Source organism: Sapajus apella, unplaced genomic scaffold, assembly GCF_009761245.1.
Source record: "Sapajus apella isolate SASKATOON/1434 unplaced genomic scaffold, GSC_monkey_1.0 scaffold66, whole genome shotgun sequence".
Classification (NCBI taxonomy): domain Eukaryota; kingdom Metazoa; phylum Chordata; class Mammalia; order Primates; family Cebidae; genus Sapajus; species Sapajus apella.
The window spans coordinates 7,961,386-7,976,831 of NW_022437006.1; the positions used below are offsets into that span (position 1 = coordinate 7,961,386).

Genomic DNA, 15,446 nt, shown 5'->3' on the forward strand with positions numbered 1-15,446 from the left:
TGCACTTGCTGTCATTTTTACCCAAAGCAAGAAGCAGGACTACTGCTTGAGACATAGCTAGGATCCAGTACTCAAGAGGAGGTTTCCTAGGAGAAAATGTTATTGAGAATCTTATAAATAGCTATTCCCTGGGGAGAGCAATGATTAATGCAGGTTAAAAGTGAAATGTACTTCTCTTCCTGTTATTTTCTGCAATGTACACAGAACTGAGTAAAACAAATTATTGCAGGTTGTTGAAATAGCATCATGAAAAATTAAACAGTTGGAAGGCAACCTTTGTGGCATACATAGGAGCTTATATAAGAAACTAAACTAAGGATGTTCTTTAAAAGGTGCAACTGGAATCTATGTAGGATTTAATCTGGTTTGTGACCATGTCCTTCAGCCAGTGCAGACATGTGATCTCAGGACTGGGGCCCCTGCTGTAGAAGATGCTAGCACTCTGATTCCAACAGCTCTGATGCATTTCACTGCCGAGGCCTGGATGGAGGAAAATTCAGCATAAGTTACACTTATGATGGCAGAAAGTTCAGCAGAAGCTATACTTATTTAGGATCAGGTAGAGGGCTGTGGTAGCTTCAATAACTGGACAAAGGCCAATCTACTCAAGGACAACAGTGATAAGAAGACAGATTTTATGGACTGGATGTAGAAGGAAAGGGGCTGTGGTTGTAAGAGTAAATTATGTGGCTGCGGGTGAGACCATTTGTTTGTTTCATAGTGAGAATTAAAGTAGCAGTGACAGATCCCTTCTTTCTGCTACATTATGGAAGTTAAGATGGCCCTATGTGTTTTTGCATAGCTGGTGTGCCAACGTTAGCCTCTATTTGGGGCAAACATGTTGAAGAGAAGTAAAGCAAAGAGATTCCATAGTATAATACAAACGTCCAGATGCAGAGAAACTCAGTTTAAATGGTGGTTGTGCCACTTACTAGATGTGTAACTTTAAATAATTTACTTTCTCCAAACATCACCAGTTTCATATCTGTGAAAGAGGCATACTACCTACCTCACAGTATTGCTTCGAGGATTAAATAAAATATAAAGTGCAAAAGACTCCACATTGTACTTTGTATATTGTAAATGCTCAGTAAAGAATAACTTACTGTTCTTCATGTGATTCTATGTAGTATGAATAATACTTTCTCATACCTTATTGATCAGATATGCCATCTGTTAGCCATACAACTGTTATATAATTGCGTACTTTTTGTTATTAGGAGTTTGCATCATCAGTGTGAATGAATTGCTTCTGGAAAAGCAATTCTAAACTCATGTCCCACTGATAATGAATGGAGAGAAGTGAGGTGACATTTATTGAGCCCTTATTGTGTATTTCTGTGTACATTAGTTAATCATTACAACAACGTAATGAGATAGATATAATTTTTTTAAATCTTGAGGAAACTGAGGATCAGAGATTAAGTTGCCCAAAGTAATACTGATCAGTGGTCCCTAACCTTTTTTGGCACCAGGGGTGGGTTTTATGGAAGACAGTTTTTCCAGCGACTGAGGTTTGGGGAACAGGAGATGGTTTCAGGGTGAAAGCTCCATTTCAGATCATCAGGCATTGGATTCTTTTTTTTTTTTTTTTTGAGACAGTTTCATTCTTGTCACCCAGGCTGGAGTGCAATGGCCTAATCTCAGCTCACTGCAGCCTCTGCCTCCCAGGTTCAAGCAGTTCTCCTGCCTCAGCCTTCTGAGTAGCTGAGATTACAAGCGCCCGTCACCATGCCTGGCTAATTTTTGTATTTTTAGTAGAGGCAGGGTTTCACTATGTTGGCCAGGCTGCACTCGAACTCCTGACCTCAGATGATCTGCGCACTTTGGCATCCGAAAGTGCTGGGATTACAGGCGTGAGCCACTTCGCCCAGCCTGGATTGTTAAAAGGAGTGCACAACCTAGATCCCTTGCATATGCAGTTCACAATAGGATTTGCACTCTTTTTTTTTCTTTTTATTTTTTTTGAGACAGATTCTCACACTGTCACCTGGGTTGGAGTGCAGTGGTGCGATCTTGGCTCACTGTAACCTCCACCTCCCAGGTTCAAGTGATTCTCCTGCCTCAGCCTCCCAAGTAGCTGGGACTACAGGAGCCTGCCACCACATGTGGCTAATTTTTTGTATTTTTAGTAGAGTTGGGGTTTCACTATGTTGGCCACGCTGGTCTTGAATGCCTGACCTTGTGATCCACCCCCCTCAGCCTGCCAAAGTGCTGGGATTACAGGCGTGAGTCACTGCATCTGACCGAGATTTGCACTCTTATGAGAATCTGATGCTGCCACTGATCAGATACGAGGTGGAGCTCAGGCGGTAATGCTTACTTTCCAGCTGCTCATCTCCTGCAGTGCAGCCCAGTTCCTAACAGGCCATGAACCCATACCATTCTGAGACCCAGAGGTTGGGAACCCACCCCTTGATGTAGATAATAAATGGTGTGATTGACATTTGACCCAGCAATCCCATTTCTGGGTATATATCCAAAGGATTATAAAACATTCAACTATAAAGACACATGCACATGTATGTTTATTGAGGCACTGTTCACATTAGTAAAGACTTTGAACGAACCCAAATGCCCATCAAAGATAGACTGGATAAAGAAAATGTGGCATATATACACCGTGGAATACTATGCAGCCATATAAAAGGATGAATTCATGTCCTTTGCAGGGACATGGATGAAGCTGGAAACCATCATTCTCAGCAAACTGACACAAGAACAGAAAACCAAACACTGCATATTCTCACTCATGAGTGGGTGTTGAACAATGAGAACACATGGACACAGGGAGGAGAACATCACACACTGGGGCCTATCAGGGGGTGGGGGTTTAGGGGAGGGATAGCAGGGGTGGGGGGATTAGGGAAGGCTAACATTAGGAGAAATACCTAATGTAGATGACAGGCAGATGGATACAGCAAACCATCATGGCACATGTATAACTGTATAACTAACCTGTATGTTCTGCACATGTACCCCAGAACTTAAAGCATAATAATAAAAAATAATAAATGATGTGGTTGAAATAGTTTTGTTTGAAAGTAGGATTTATACTTTCTTTCTAACGTTGCACTTACTTTTAAATAAGAGAAATGTTGAGGGACAGTCTATAACCACTTTGCTGAAATTATGAAAAAAGGAAGATATAGATTTGATTTATATTTAATTCTTAGAGCAATGGTTGATTCTTGCATCTTTCTTGCAGGTTCTTTGCGTAGCAGATTTTGAGAAGTAGATGCAGGAAGTCAATGGGAAGTGCTCTTGGAAGGGAAGAGGGCAGAGCGGGATAAGACAGGCAGGAGTTTGGTTGCAATACAGTCACAACAAGCTCCCCGCAAACCCCACAAGCCCCACACGGCGAGCTCTGAAACTAGAATAGTCCTTCAGCTTAGGCCCGAGTTTGGAGGAGGGCTTGGACTTTTATACAATCACACAGATCAGCCATTGGATGAGGGCTGCTTTGGGAAGGGAGTGTGACTTTGGGAGAGACAGCTCTCTTCAGGCGAGGGCAGTTCTCAGAGAGGGCTGAGGACAGAGTTGTGAGCAGTCAGCTGACAACCTTCCCAGCAGCTTGGAAAATCAGTCATTTAGTCTTGAAAGGGGTATTTGGGAAGTGCTGCCCAGCATTCATGATATGTTCTATAATATGTAACTCATAAAAGGTGGGAAAGTAACATTTAATGTAGGAATATAGCTTTATTTTCAGTGTTCTCTTTTTGAAGCAGTTATAAAATAAATAGAAATTTGACTTTTGGTATTTTCCTTGCAAATGTTAACAACTCTTTTTGCAACTTCTGGATTACATTGACATTGTACTTTGGTCTGGACTGTAAGACCATTAGTGAAGATCTGTCAATAAATCTCACCTCATGCACTGTAAAAGTACCTTTTCTCTCTTCGTTCAAATGAGAATCATTTGGATGTCCTGTCATTCTAGATGGGTTTTGAAGATAAAAGTAGCATCTGTCTTTTTCATCAGATTTTAGGGCTAGAGAAATATTTTATCCAAGGGATATTTTCTTTTTTGTTGTTGTTGTTTTTGAGATGGAGTTTCGCTCTTGCCGCCCAGGCTGGAGTGCAGTGGCGCCATCTTGGCTCACTGCAACCTCTGCCTCTCAGGTTCAAGCAATTCTTCTGCCTCAGACTCCAGAGTAGCTGGGACTATAGGCACATGCTACAACTCCTTGCTAATTTTTGTATTTTCAGTAGAGACAGGGTTTCACCATGTTGGCCAAGATGTTCTCTATCTCCTGACCTTGTGATCTGCCCACCTCGGCCTCCCAAAGGGCCGGGATTACAGGCTTGAGCCACAGAACCTGGCCCCAAGGGATATTTTTTAATGAATACTTTTAAAAAAGACATTGATTTGCCTCAATTCACTTAGATGTCATGTTATATATATTCTAAAAGTATTTAAAAATTCATCCTTTTTTTTTCTAAAGAGGAAATCTTGGCAGATAAAGTACTTATTTTTGTTACTTTCTTATTGATTCCTAATGATTTCCCCAGAGAGGCAGTCATAGATGTTTCCTATTCTGTTTAAGGACCATCCTCCTCCACACCCACAAGCTTCTTACTTTACTGACATCATTTTGACATCTCTCAATTCCATTCCTCCACATTTCAGGATTTATCTACTTTTAAAATATGACCCTTCTTTTCCCTTTACCATTTGATGAGTATTTGTTGAGTGCACACCATGTGCTAAGTACTCTTCTAGGTGCATGGAATATGCCAGTGAACAAAATACACAGAAGTCCCTGCCCTCATTGAGCTTACAGTCTTAACTTTTCTAGATTCCATTTCTGTTCTTGTGCCAACTTCTAATGTTTCCTTTGGGAAATACCTCTTGAATTTTTTTTTTCTGTTCCAAATATATTTAATGCTCATATTGTAAGATGAGCCTTCCACCCCCAAAATTAACTGTATTTTATCTTTGAAATTCAGCGGAAAAACAAACAAAAAACTAAAACCCAGTGCTAGTGACAAATGTACAGCGAATTCACTTCTTCATTCTTCGCAAAGACTGAAATCAATTTTTAGGACCGTGAAGAGCTAGAATTCACCTATTTTCAGAGACTTGTTTGTAGACTATGCAGCAACTTTGTTGTCTTTCCTATATTCAAAATCTGCAAACTCCCGCCCCCCCGGACCTCCTGTGAATCCACCACAAAATCCTCGCGGGGCAGTGAAGGTACCACCTCTGCCACCACCACACCCTCTGCCACCACAGAAACCAAGACCTCCTCTGCCTCTGTATCCCCCACGACCACGGTTTGGATGAAGTGGGATTCCAAATGTTTCAGCATTTAATCTTTCTTCAGCCCAGGTTGGTCTCCATTCTCTATTGTCATCACAAGAAATATTATCAAAGAAGGATTTAGTTTTGTCATAATAGCAATTAGGTCCAAGTGGATCTTCTTCATCAGCATTTCCTTCACTATTTTGAGTATCAACTCCTGAGTCTCCTTTATCTTCACCATTTACAGGCTTTTCCTGTTTCTCAAGTTTATCTTCTTTTAATTTAAGCTTATTACGAAACTCTCTATCAATCTCTTCCTTGTTGAATTGTGCATTTGCACTTTCAAAGTCAAAGTCTTTCTCAAATTTCATTGGCCCGTCTCGCGGAATACCAAATCTTCCCCTGCCACCCTGATGACCCCCAGGCCCTCTCCTTGGAGCTGAAGGAGCACCTGGAGCTACTTGTCTCTTGTTATCATTTCTGAATTGCACATTTTCTGGCCTTGAAACTTTGTGTACTTCAGCTCACTGGTGCTCCTGATTCTTTCTTGATTTTTGGCTGTAGATGGCAAAGGCCTAGTTGATCCAGGACTCCTTCTCCCAGCAGGTGCTGGAGCAGGTAAGAGGGCCGAGGTGGTCTGCACTGCTTGTTCCATGGTTGGGCTTTTTCTCAAAGACTTGAAGGACCTTGAGATAACTGTGTTTTTAGGGATCTTATATCCTGCGTAAAGGCAGAACCAACTGCACTACTTTGGGGTAAGGTACCACTGTTTGATGTTTCTGTTCCAAAGGATGTCAAAGAGCTTCCAGCAACACCAACAGCACCAAACTGCTGCCCAACTAAGGAACTTGGACCGAACTGACTGTATGTGGGCATCCTGCTGAAAGGCCCCTAAGAACCCGTGGACTGGAATAAAGAAGTCAATGATCCTAGTGAGGACTGAAGGTTAGCTGGGTCTTGAGGCAGAGAACACTGTGGTTTTGGTGGCTCACAAACAGTGAGGTCTTTAATGTCACTCCCACGGAACATAATGTATTCAAAGACTTCATCTCGAGGTGGTATTGGACGATCTGTTGGTCTGTCTTCTGTACCAAAGGATGGAACTTTGGCGAGGGCTACGGTGGAGTTTTCGGTGTCGGTGTAGAGGATGCCCTCATAGCGGATCTCCGCCTTGGAGATGAGGCTGATCTTGCTGCCTATGTAAGGGGTGCCCCCGCTCTTGGCACCGCTGCCGCCGCCCCAGGCCGCTCGCGGAGAGGCAGATCCCACCCCGCCGCCGCCAGCTCCGCACACCGGCTTGCTCTGTCCGCGCCTGCAGCAGCCGCTTCCTACCCAACGTGGCGGCGGCACCGGCTCCGCTACCCTCCCCAGCCTCCTGCCCTCAAGCTGTGGTGCTGCAGCGGCCGCGGTGGCGGCGCGGGGCCACCTCTTGAATTTTTAAGCTTTCTAACTGCTTTCTAGAAAATACTCATATCCTCTTCTTTTATATAATTCTCTCCTAACTAAGTTACCCTAAAAGTACCATATTCATATTTTTTCATCTGTTGTTTAAAAGTAGTCTGCATTTATTTCAGCTTCCTTAGCTCTCTGTTATTCCTTCACCTCTTGTCTTTCATTAGAAGTTTGCAAAACTATGCCCTGGAAAATATACTTACAAAAAAGCCAAATTTTTTGCCTCCACTGCTACAGTCATTATCTCTCTCTTAGAACATTGCAATAGCCTTTTTCCCAACTGGCCTCTTTGTCAACAATTACTAGAGTCATCTAATCTACCTTGTAAGCTGCTGTCCTAATACTCTTGGTATCAGGAGGTCAAGACCGCCCCTAGTTTTGATGACTCACGGGGAGAACTCAGAGAACTCACGGGCCTCAGCATGTATTAGGACTCATGGCTGGGATTTATTATGGAGAAAGAATCCAAAGGAAAGGTAACAAAGGAAAAAGGTGCATGGGGGCAAAATCCTGGGGAAATCAGGCACAAACTTCCAGAATTGTTTTCCAGTGAAGGCACAGGAGACACACTTAATTCCCCCAGCAAGGGATTGTGACAACACATAAGAAATGTTGTCAACAAGGAAAACTTGTTAGAGGCTCAGTGGCTAGGCTTCTCACTAGGGGCTGGTCATGTAGGCACTCTCTGCCTGGCATGTAACCGAATTCCAGTTTCGCAGAAGGAAAGCAGGTGTTCAGGGTAAGCCATATTGTTTATGTAAATAGCTTAGGCACAATGAACCAGTCTTTAAATTATGGAATGATGAGACCCTTCCTTAAACCCAAGTTTCCTGATGCCAGCAAAGGGCCAACTTTGCAAGCAGGCTTTTCGAAGGACAGCAACTTAGATCTGCTATGTTAACTATTTTCTGTACATTCTTCATAAAGTGCAGCTCTAATCTAACTTCCTTCTTTTCTTCATTCCATAGGTATTTATTGAAAATCTGCAATGCATCAGACACTATTTTAGGTACTAGGACTACAGTGATAAAAAAATGGATAAAGTCCTGTCATGTTTTTATCTGTAAGAGAAGATAGACTATAAAGTGATAAATGAAAAATGAATAATAAATGTCATATGGTAGTCAAGATTATGAAATAAAACAGTTTAACGGGAAAAAGGGCAAGGGATGGGGTAGGTACTATTTTAGGTAAGGTCATCAGGGAAGGCTTGTCTGAAGAAGTGAGATTTTATCATAGACTGAAAGGAATTAGTCTAGGCAGAAAGAATAGCAAATGAAAAGCCCAGAGGTGAAATGAGCTTGATATGATGTTCCAGAAACAGCAGGAAGGCCAGCGTCGCTGGAGTGCAATGTGGAAGGTAGAGAGTGGGAGGAGAAGAGTTTGGAAAACCTTGCAAAGTTGGCCCTTGGCTGGCATCTGGGGACTTGTGTTTGGGGAAGGGTCTCATCATTCCATAATTTAAAAAGCTGGTTCATTGTGCCTAAGCCGTTTACATAAACAATATGGCTTACCTTGAACACCTGCTTTCCTTCTGGGAGGCTGGAATTTGGTTACATGCCAGATTATGTAGGCTCTTTTAGGAGGCCACAATTATGGATTTTATTCTAAGTATAATATAAAATTCTCAAATCATTTTGAATAGGAAGGGACACAACCTAATTTATATTATTAATTGATTATATTAGTTGCCATGTCAAAAACTAACTGTAAGAGGACAAGAATGGAAGCACAGAGACAAATCAAATGTTTTTCTAGAAGTCTTAAGACATCATGGAGGCTTGAACTAGGGTGAGAGCAGTGAAGAGGTGAGAATCTTATGACACTTTACTGCTTAAAAACTTACATCACCCAGTTGGCTACAGTATGTAGTTCAGATACCTTCAAGGCATTTTTTGAAACTAAGTTTCAGTCTTGCCCTTATTCCCATTACACATTTCCCAGAATGTGCATATTTAAATCAACCTAAATCTCTGTCCATTACTTAAGTTTTCTAGACTTTCTTACTTTCATGATTCATTTTATACTCAGTTCTCTTTATGAAAAATAACAATCCCCTTTAGCTATTTTTTTCCCATCCAAATTTGACCTGTTCTTCAAAACCACCTTTTCATGAATCTTTCCCCATTTTCTACTTTGAAATTAATTTTTCTTCTGTCATCCCATATATTTCACTTGCCTATTTCTGCCTAAAAACCTATCCCAGACTTAGTGGTTTAGAGTATCAATTTTTCTTTTCTTGCAATTTTGTGGGTTAGCAATTTATGAAGGCCTCAAGTGCATGGTTCATCTGAAGTCTCATCAACTGAAGTAGCTGGGACTAGAGGATCCATATTCAAGATGGCTTCTTCACTCACAAGCTTGGGACCTCAGTGCTTCTTGGCCTTTCTCCGTCTCTGCATGGCACCTTGTCCTTCTGAGCTTTGGCTTCTCTCAGCATAACAACTTCTTAAAGGCATCAGGAGACCAAGATGGAAGCTGCCATTCCTCTTAAAGGTTAGGTCTGCAAGTGACATACCATCGCTTCTGTGATATTCTATTGGTCACTGAAATCACAGGCCAGCTCAGATTCAAGGGAGTGGGAAGAAAGTCTCTGCTCTTTGCAAAGAGCATGGCATGGACATACAGGGAGAAAAGGAATTAATGGCAGCCACCTTGGAGACAGCTACCACAGCAAACTGCCTTACTCACATTTCCATTATCAAGGTGTTGTTTAGTATTATATGTGTTTTCACAAATGTCTCATCTCCCTTATTAAATTGTAAATTATTTGAGGGAGAGAATGGTGACTGGTTCTTCTTTGCATCCCTAGTGTCGCATTAGAGATTTTCTTTTTCTTTCTTTTTTTACATTTAACTTTTAAGTGCAGAGGTACATGTGCAGGATGTGCAGGTTTGTTACATAGGTAAACATGTGTCGTGGGGTTGGTTGTACAGATTATTTCATCACCCAGGTACTAAGCCTGGTACCTATTAGTGATATTTCCTCCTTGTCTCTCTCCCACCCTCCACCCTCCCGTAGGCCCCGGTATATATACTGTTCCCGGTATATATACTGTGTGTTTTCATTTAGCTCCTACTTAGAACATGTGGTCTTTGGCTTTCTGTTCCTGCATTAGTTTGCTAAGGATAATGGCCTCCAGCACTGTCCATGTCCCGCAAAGGACATGATCTCATTCTTTTTGTGGCTGCATAGTATACCATTGTGTATATGTATCACATTTTCTTTATCCAGTCTATCATTGATGGGTATTCCAGTTGATTCCGTATCTTTGCTATTGACATCACAGATTTTCAATGCACATTTAAAAAACAGAATTTATATGGCAAAGGCAGGCACAGTGGCTCATGCCTGTAATCTAGCACTTTGGGAGACTGGGGAAGGTGGATCATGAGGTCAGGAGTTTGAGACCAGCCTGGCCAACATGGTGAAACCCCGTATCTACTAAAAATACAAAAAAAAAATTAACTGGGTGTGGTGGCAGGTGCCTGTAATCCCAGCTACTTGGAGGCTGAGGCAGGAGAATCATTTGAACCCAGGAGGTGGAAGTTGCAGTGAGCTGAGATCATGCCATTGCAGTCAAGACTCCATCGCGCACACACACACACACACACACACACACACACACACACACACACACACGGAATTTATATGACAATATTCTTAGAAAATATGTACAAAAATAAAAACTAACTCAGTTGAACACATAATTGTTGCATATGTAGTAAGTTCAATGGGTTTATTGTGAGGATTGAACATTTTGCTTTTTAAAAAGCTTTTAAGTTCAGGGCTAGTGCAGGTGTGTTACATAGGTAAACTTGTGTCATGGGAATTCGTTGTGCTGATTATTTCGTCACCCAGCATTAAGACTACTATCCGTTGGTTATTTTTCCTGATTCTCTTCCTCCTCCCACCCTCTATCCCCCAAAAGACCCCAGTGTGTTGGGTTGTTCACTTTTATGTGTCTATGTACTCTCATCATTTAGTTCCTACTTGTAAATAAGAACATGAGGTATTTGATTTTCTGTTCCTGTGTAAGTTTGCTAAGGATAATGGCCTCCAGCTCTATCCATGTCCTTTCAAAGAACATGGTCTCATTCTATTTCATGGCTGCATAGTGTTCTGTGGTGTATATGTACCACAGTTTCTTTATCCAGTCTATCACTGATGCACATTTAGGTTGCTTCTGTGTCTTTGCTATTGAGAATAGTGCTTTAATGAATATATGCATGCATGTGTCTTATTATATTTGAATAGTTTTACAGTTTACAAATGAATTAAAGCCATTATATATTTACTAGGCAAAGTTCTGTGATGGGTGCTGCGGGAAATACAAAGATGAATGACACCATCTTCAACATAACATTATTAATTCACGTCTCAAAACAACTGTCTGAAGTGGTGGAGAAAATTTGCCAGTCTCTTATTATACATGAAAAATGGTCAAGGAAACTTTTGTCAGATCTGATGCTATAATTTAGTCTCTTTGTTTCCAAGGCAGTGATATTCCCTATACCATGCTAACGGTCTAATGCTTAGTTTATATTCAAGGCCCTTCATAATATGTCCTTAAACTGACCCTTCCATTTATGTCTCAATAACCTTCAAGTACTGAATATGATTGTTTTATGAACAAATTCAAAACTTTCTCATAATTTTGCTGATAACGGCAAATCTGGTCTTCCATCTTCTCCTACCTGCTTTATTCTAGCCGTGCCGGCAGCTGATTAGATGGTGCCCATCCGGATTGAGGGTGGGTCTGCCTCTCCCAGTCCACTGACTTAATGTCAGTCTCCTTTGGCAGCACCCTTAAAGACACACCCAGGAACAATATTTTTCATCCTTTAATCCAACCAAGTTAACAGTAGTGACCATCACAATATTTAATAATAAAAATATTAATATTAATATTAATTGACATCCTACCTTGCAGCAATAGTATACAAAGCACTGGAGATATAAAGATTCGTGGGAAATATTCCTTATCCTCAAGAGGCTCTCAGCCTCGCAGTGGAGACAGTGTCTCCTAGATTGAGCCTTCTCCTTCCCTATCTCCCTGTTTTCATCTCTTTTTGAAATCTTAGTCATTTTTCAGAGCTCAGCAAAAATGTCACCTCCTCTATAAAGTCATTTGTATTTCTTCTGGTCATCATCTGATCACTTATATATGGCAGTTATATTGTTCATAGTTTGTAGTTATATGGCTGTCCTCAATGTTCTTTGTCTCCGACTCTGCTGACATTTGGGAAGAAGCAACATTTGAGTTCAGTCTATGGCACCTCGTGCAGGGTGGGCACCCCCATGTTTTTGAACATTAAGTGTAACACTCACTTCTAGATTGCCTGAAATAAACACATTTTTGTGGTTCACACATTCTTTTTTCATTTTTTCTCAGTCCATGGCCTTTGCTGGAGGCTTCGGTGGCCATGGTTACACCATGTGACTTCCCCCTCACTGCAGTTGACTGGCTAGGAATGTGTACGTGACCCAAGGCTGGTGAACTCAATTGCTGACCCGTAGCTTATCATTTTATCATGCTTTCTAATGAGTTTGCATTAAGATGAGGAAGTTTCAGTTTATGGTGGGTGTTTGCCCTACAGTTTAATATATTTTTGAGTTAGGCAACCATATTGGTCTGTGCACAAGAAGAGGAAGCTGCTCAAGGGAAAAAATAGAGAAGAGAAATTCACCATATAAACTTTGAGAGACTGACTAGACCTAGTTGCCTAGTTCAAGTGCCTATAAGATAACTTTCTTTCCCTGTGAGATGGCCTCTATCATTATTAAACAAATTCCCCCTCACTTGAACTATATTGAGTGTTCTTTTGCAACCCAAAATGCTTTGAATAAAACATTGCCAGACTCAGTCTTCTCAGTCTCTCACCATATTGTTAAACTCCTGAGAGTTGCTTTCTCGGAATGCTTTCTTTGGCTTTTGTGGTACTGAATTATTTCAATTCTTTTTTCACCTATCAGTTCCGTCTATACTTTCCTTTTGTAACTGTTTCTTTTTATCCTGTTAAACATAGGCATTGCTGAACTTTGCCTTCTGCCTTCATTTTCTTTTTTCTTTTTTTGGAGACTGAGTCTTGCTCTGTTGCTCAGGCTGGAGTGCAGTGGCATGTTATTGGCTCACTGTAGCCTCTGCCTCCTGGGTTCAAGCAATTCTTCTGCCTTAGCTGCCTGGGTAGTTGGGACCACAGGTGTGTGCTACCATGCCCAGCTAATTTTTGTATTTTTAGTAGAGGTGGGGTTTCACCATGTTGATCAGGCTAGTCTCAAATTCCTGACCTCAAGTAATCCACTTGGGCCTTGGCCTCCCAAAATGCTGGGATTACAGGCGTGAGCCGTCATGCCTGGCCTTTGCCTTCATTTTCTTTGTCCATGCTTTCTCCCTCAAGACTCTTGTCTAATTCCCATGGCATCGGCTGTCAAGCCTATGAATATGACTAATATACCACATACACATGCACACACTTGCACACTCACACACAGACTTCCTTCACAGTTTTAGCTTCTCTCCTAACTTCTGCTCTTTACTTTTTGGCATCTGAAACTTAACAGCTCAAAACAGAATTCCTTATCTTTCCCTCCAGATGAGTTTGTAGATTTTGGATGACTTAGAAGCACTTCTTCATTCTTAATTCTATGAATGTGAGTTCTTATGACTTTATTTCCTGTTAATTGTGTAGTTTTCTCTTAGTAATCTAGCTAGACATTTTAATGCCCTTGTAGGTATTTTAGTGTCAAGCTAGACTTTCAGGGTATATTGTGATTAATAATGATTAATAATAGACCCTTTCTGAGTAGTGATTAATAATAATAGCTCCTACCTGAACCTCACATTTCCAGATCTATTCTAAATCTGGCTGTGGGATGGGAGGCTGTTTTCATCTCATCTGTAATCCACTTTAGATATCTAGGATACAGGAAAAAAGTGCCTTTGGTGTTCCAGGACTGAGTTAATCTCACTGACCTATTATAGTGTCCCTTACACAGTTTTCCATGGCTGAAAGCACCATGTGATGTTGGTGTTAAATAACTTACTTCACAATATCCAACACAGTAGTTAGTTGTGCTGTAATAGGCTGCTTCTCTTACATAACACTTTTCTTGAAATTCAACTCCTGAACTGATTCATTAGCATTTGCAACAGAACCGGAGAGCCAGAAGATCTGCCGAAAGTAGGATTGGCTCTGAGACAAAAGTTACCTCATAAGTTGTTGAAAAAGTAACCGATGTGACAGACTTGAGAACTTCTAGATTCTTACTTCAGCCAAGAAAGACAGCAGTCATTTTCTAATTGGGATGGAGCAGCTGTCAGTCAATGGATTTCTATCAAGTATATGTTATAAGCAGATAATCAAGCATTATGGCAAGATCAAAAAGATCTTGAGAATGCAGCCCCTGCCCTTGCACAAGAACCTTTCATACTGCTGAGAATTCAGTACAAGTCCCAATCTAATCACACAAAAGTAGCTGCTTTCTATAGATTAATATTGCTTGAAGTCTGGTCCTAAATATGTTTAATTATGAAACCCAAAATATTTTTCTCAGCTCCAATTGAAAGCAGCCTATTAGCAATGAACTTTGTAAGATAGTGAAAGTTGGATTATCTAGGGCTCTTTTTACTGAAAATCTTTACTGATGAGTACTGTATATAAACCACAGTAACAATTTATGTTCATGATTTGTAAAAGATTATGAACTTTCTTCATTGTTAAAACTATAAACTTGTTTTTAGTGTATGGTAGGGGGTTTTATTGTGTGCAGTGTAAAATATTGGTAGTTCATATATGCATTTTTAAGTAGCAATAGTAACCAGCCTTATATGATGATCATTCTGAATAAACAGTAATTTACCATATTGTGAATTCTGCATATTGGAATCGTGGGAAATTACGCTTTGTTTCCTTCGTAAGCCACTTCAACTAACAGAAGACCTTTGAAATCCATTTCGCGTGTGTTTCCCTAAGTTTTTATTCTTTTTGAAATGAGAATGTACACAAATCACTAACTTTTAGCAACTATAAAAGTGACTACCATTTATTGAGCACCTGCTCAATACCCACCACAGTGCATGGTACTTTACATACATTCTGCTTAATTGTCCTCTTTTGAATTGTCAGAATCAAGTAGTATATTAGAAAGAAAATGAGCTTTGGAGGCAGACAGAGCTGGATTTGCCACTACCTAGATATGTGACCTTGTGCAAACTGCTTTTCTTATCTCTGAAGAGGTTTATGGTAAGGATTCATATGATGAATATGAATGATAAAATGAGTATAATTTATACTCATTTTATTCTCATATGTATATTACTATAAAGTGGGTCAAAATTGGTAAGCACTCCGTGAGTGTTCACACGATCCATGATCATTTCCTTCTAGTGGTTTAAAATTGAAGGTAGTTTGTAATTGAAGGTAAGTTTTTGAGTTTGGAGCCCACTCACAACTATTTTCTCAGCTTGTTCTCCAAGAGTCCGATCCTCCAAACCACAGTAAAAATCTTTTAGTGGGATTAGACTGCCAGAGTTTGCTACAGCCTATTGTATTTAAATAGGATACTTACAAAAAGGATTTTTCGGTTTATTTGCATCTTAGCTTTTTCGTTAAGATCTTCTTTAGAGATCTGCTGAGGCAGTGTTCTGAAGATGGGGCGGTCATTACACAGAGGTAGTTACGGAAGTTATAACAGTGACCACAGCTTTTTGGAAAATTACTCATTAATTTATTAAGGAATTAAAAAG

The 15,446-nt window shown here is 40.5% G+C and overlaps 1 protein-coding gene and 1 pseudogene across 4 annotated transcripts in view; one reads left to right on the forward strand and one right to left on the reverse strand.

Annotated features, from left to right (window-relative positions):
* The window catches only part of TMEM117 (transmembrane protein 117), a 536,937-nt gene that overhangs the window by 47,225 nt on the left and 474,266 nt on the right, over nucleotides 1–15,446 (forward strand). The window lies entirely within an intron of this gene.
* On the reverse strand, nucleotides 4,871–14,653 carry LOC116530378 (annotated as a pseudogene).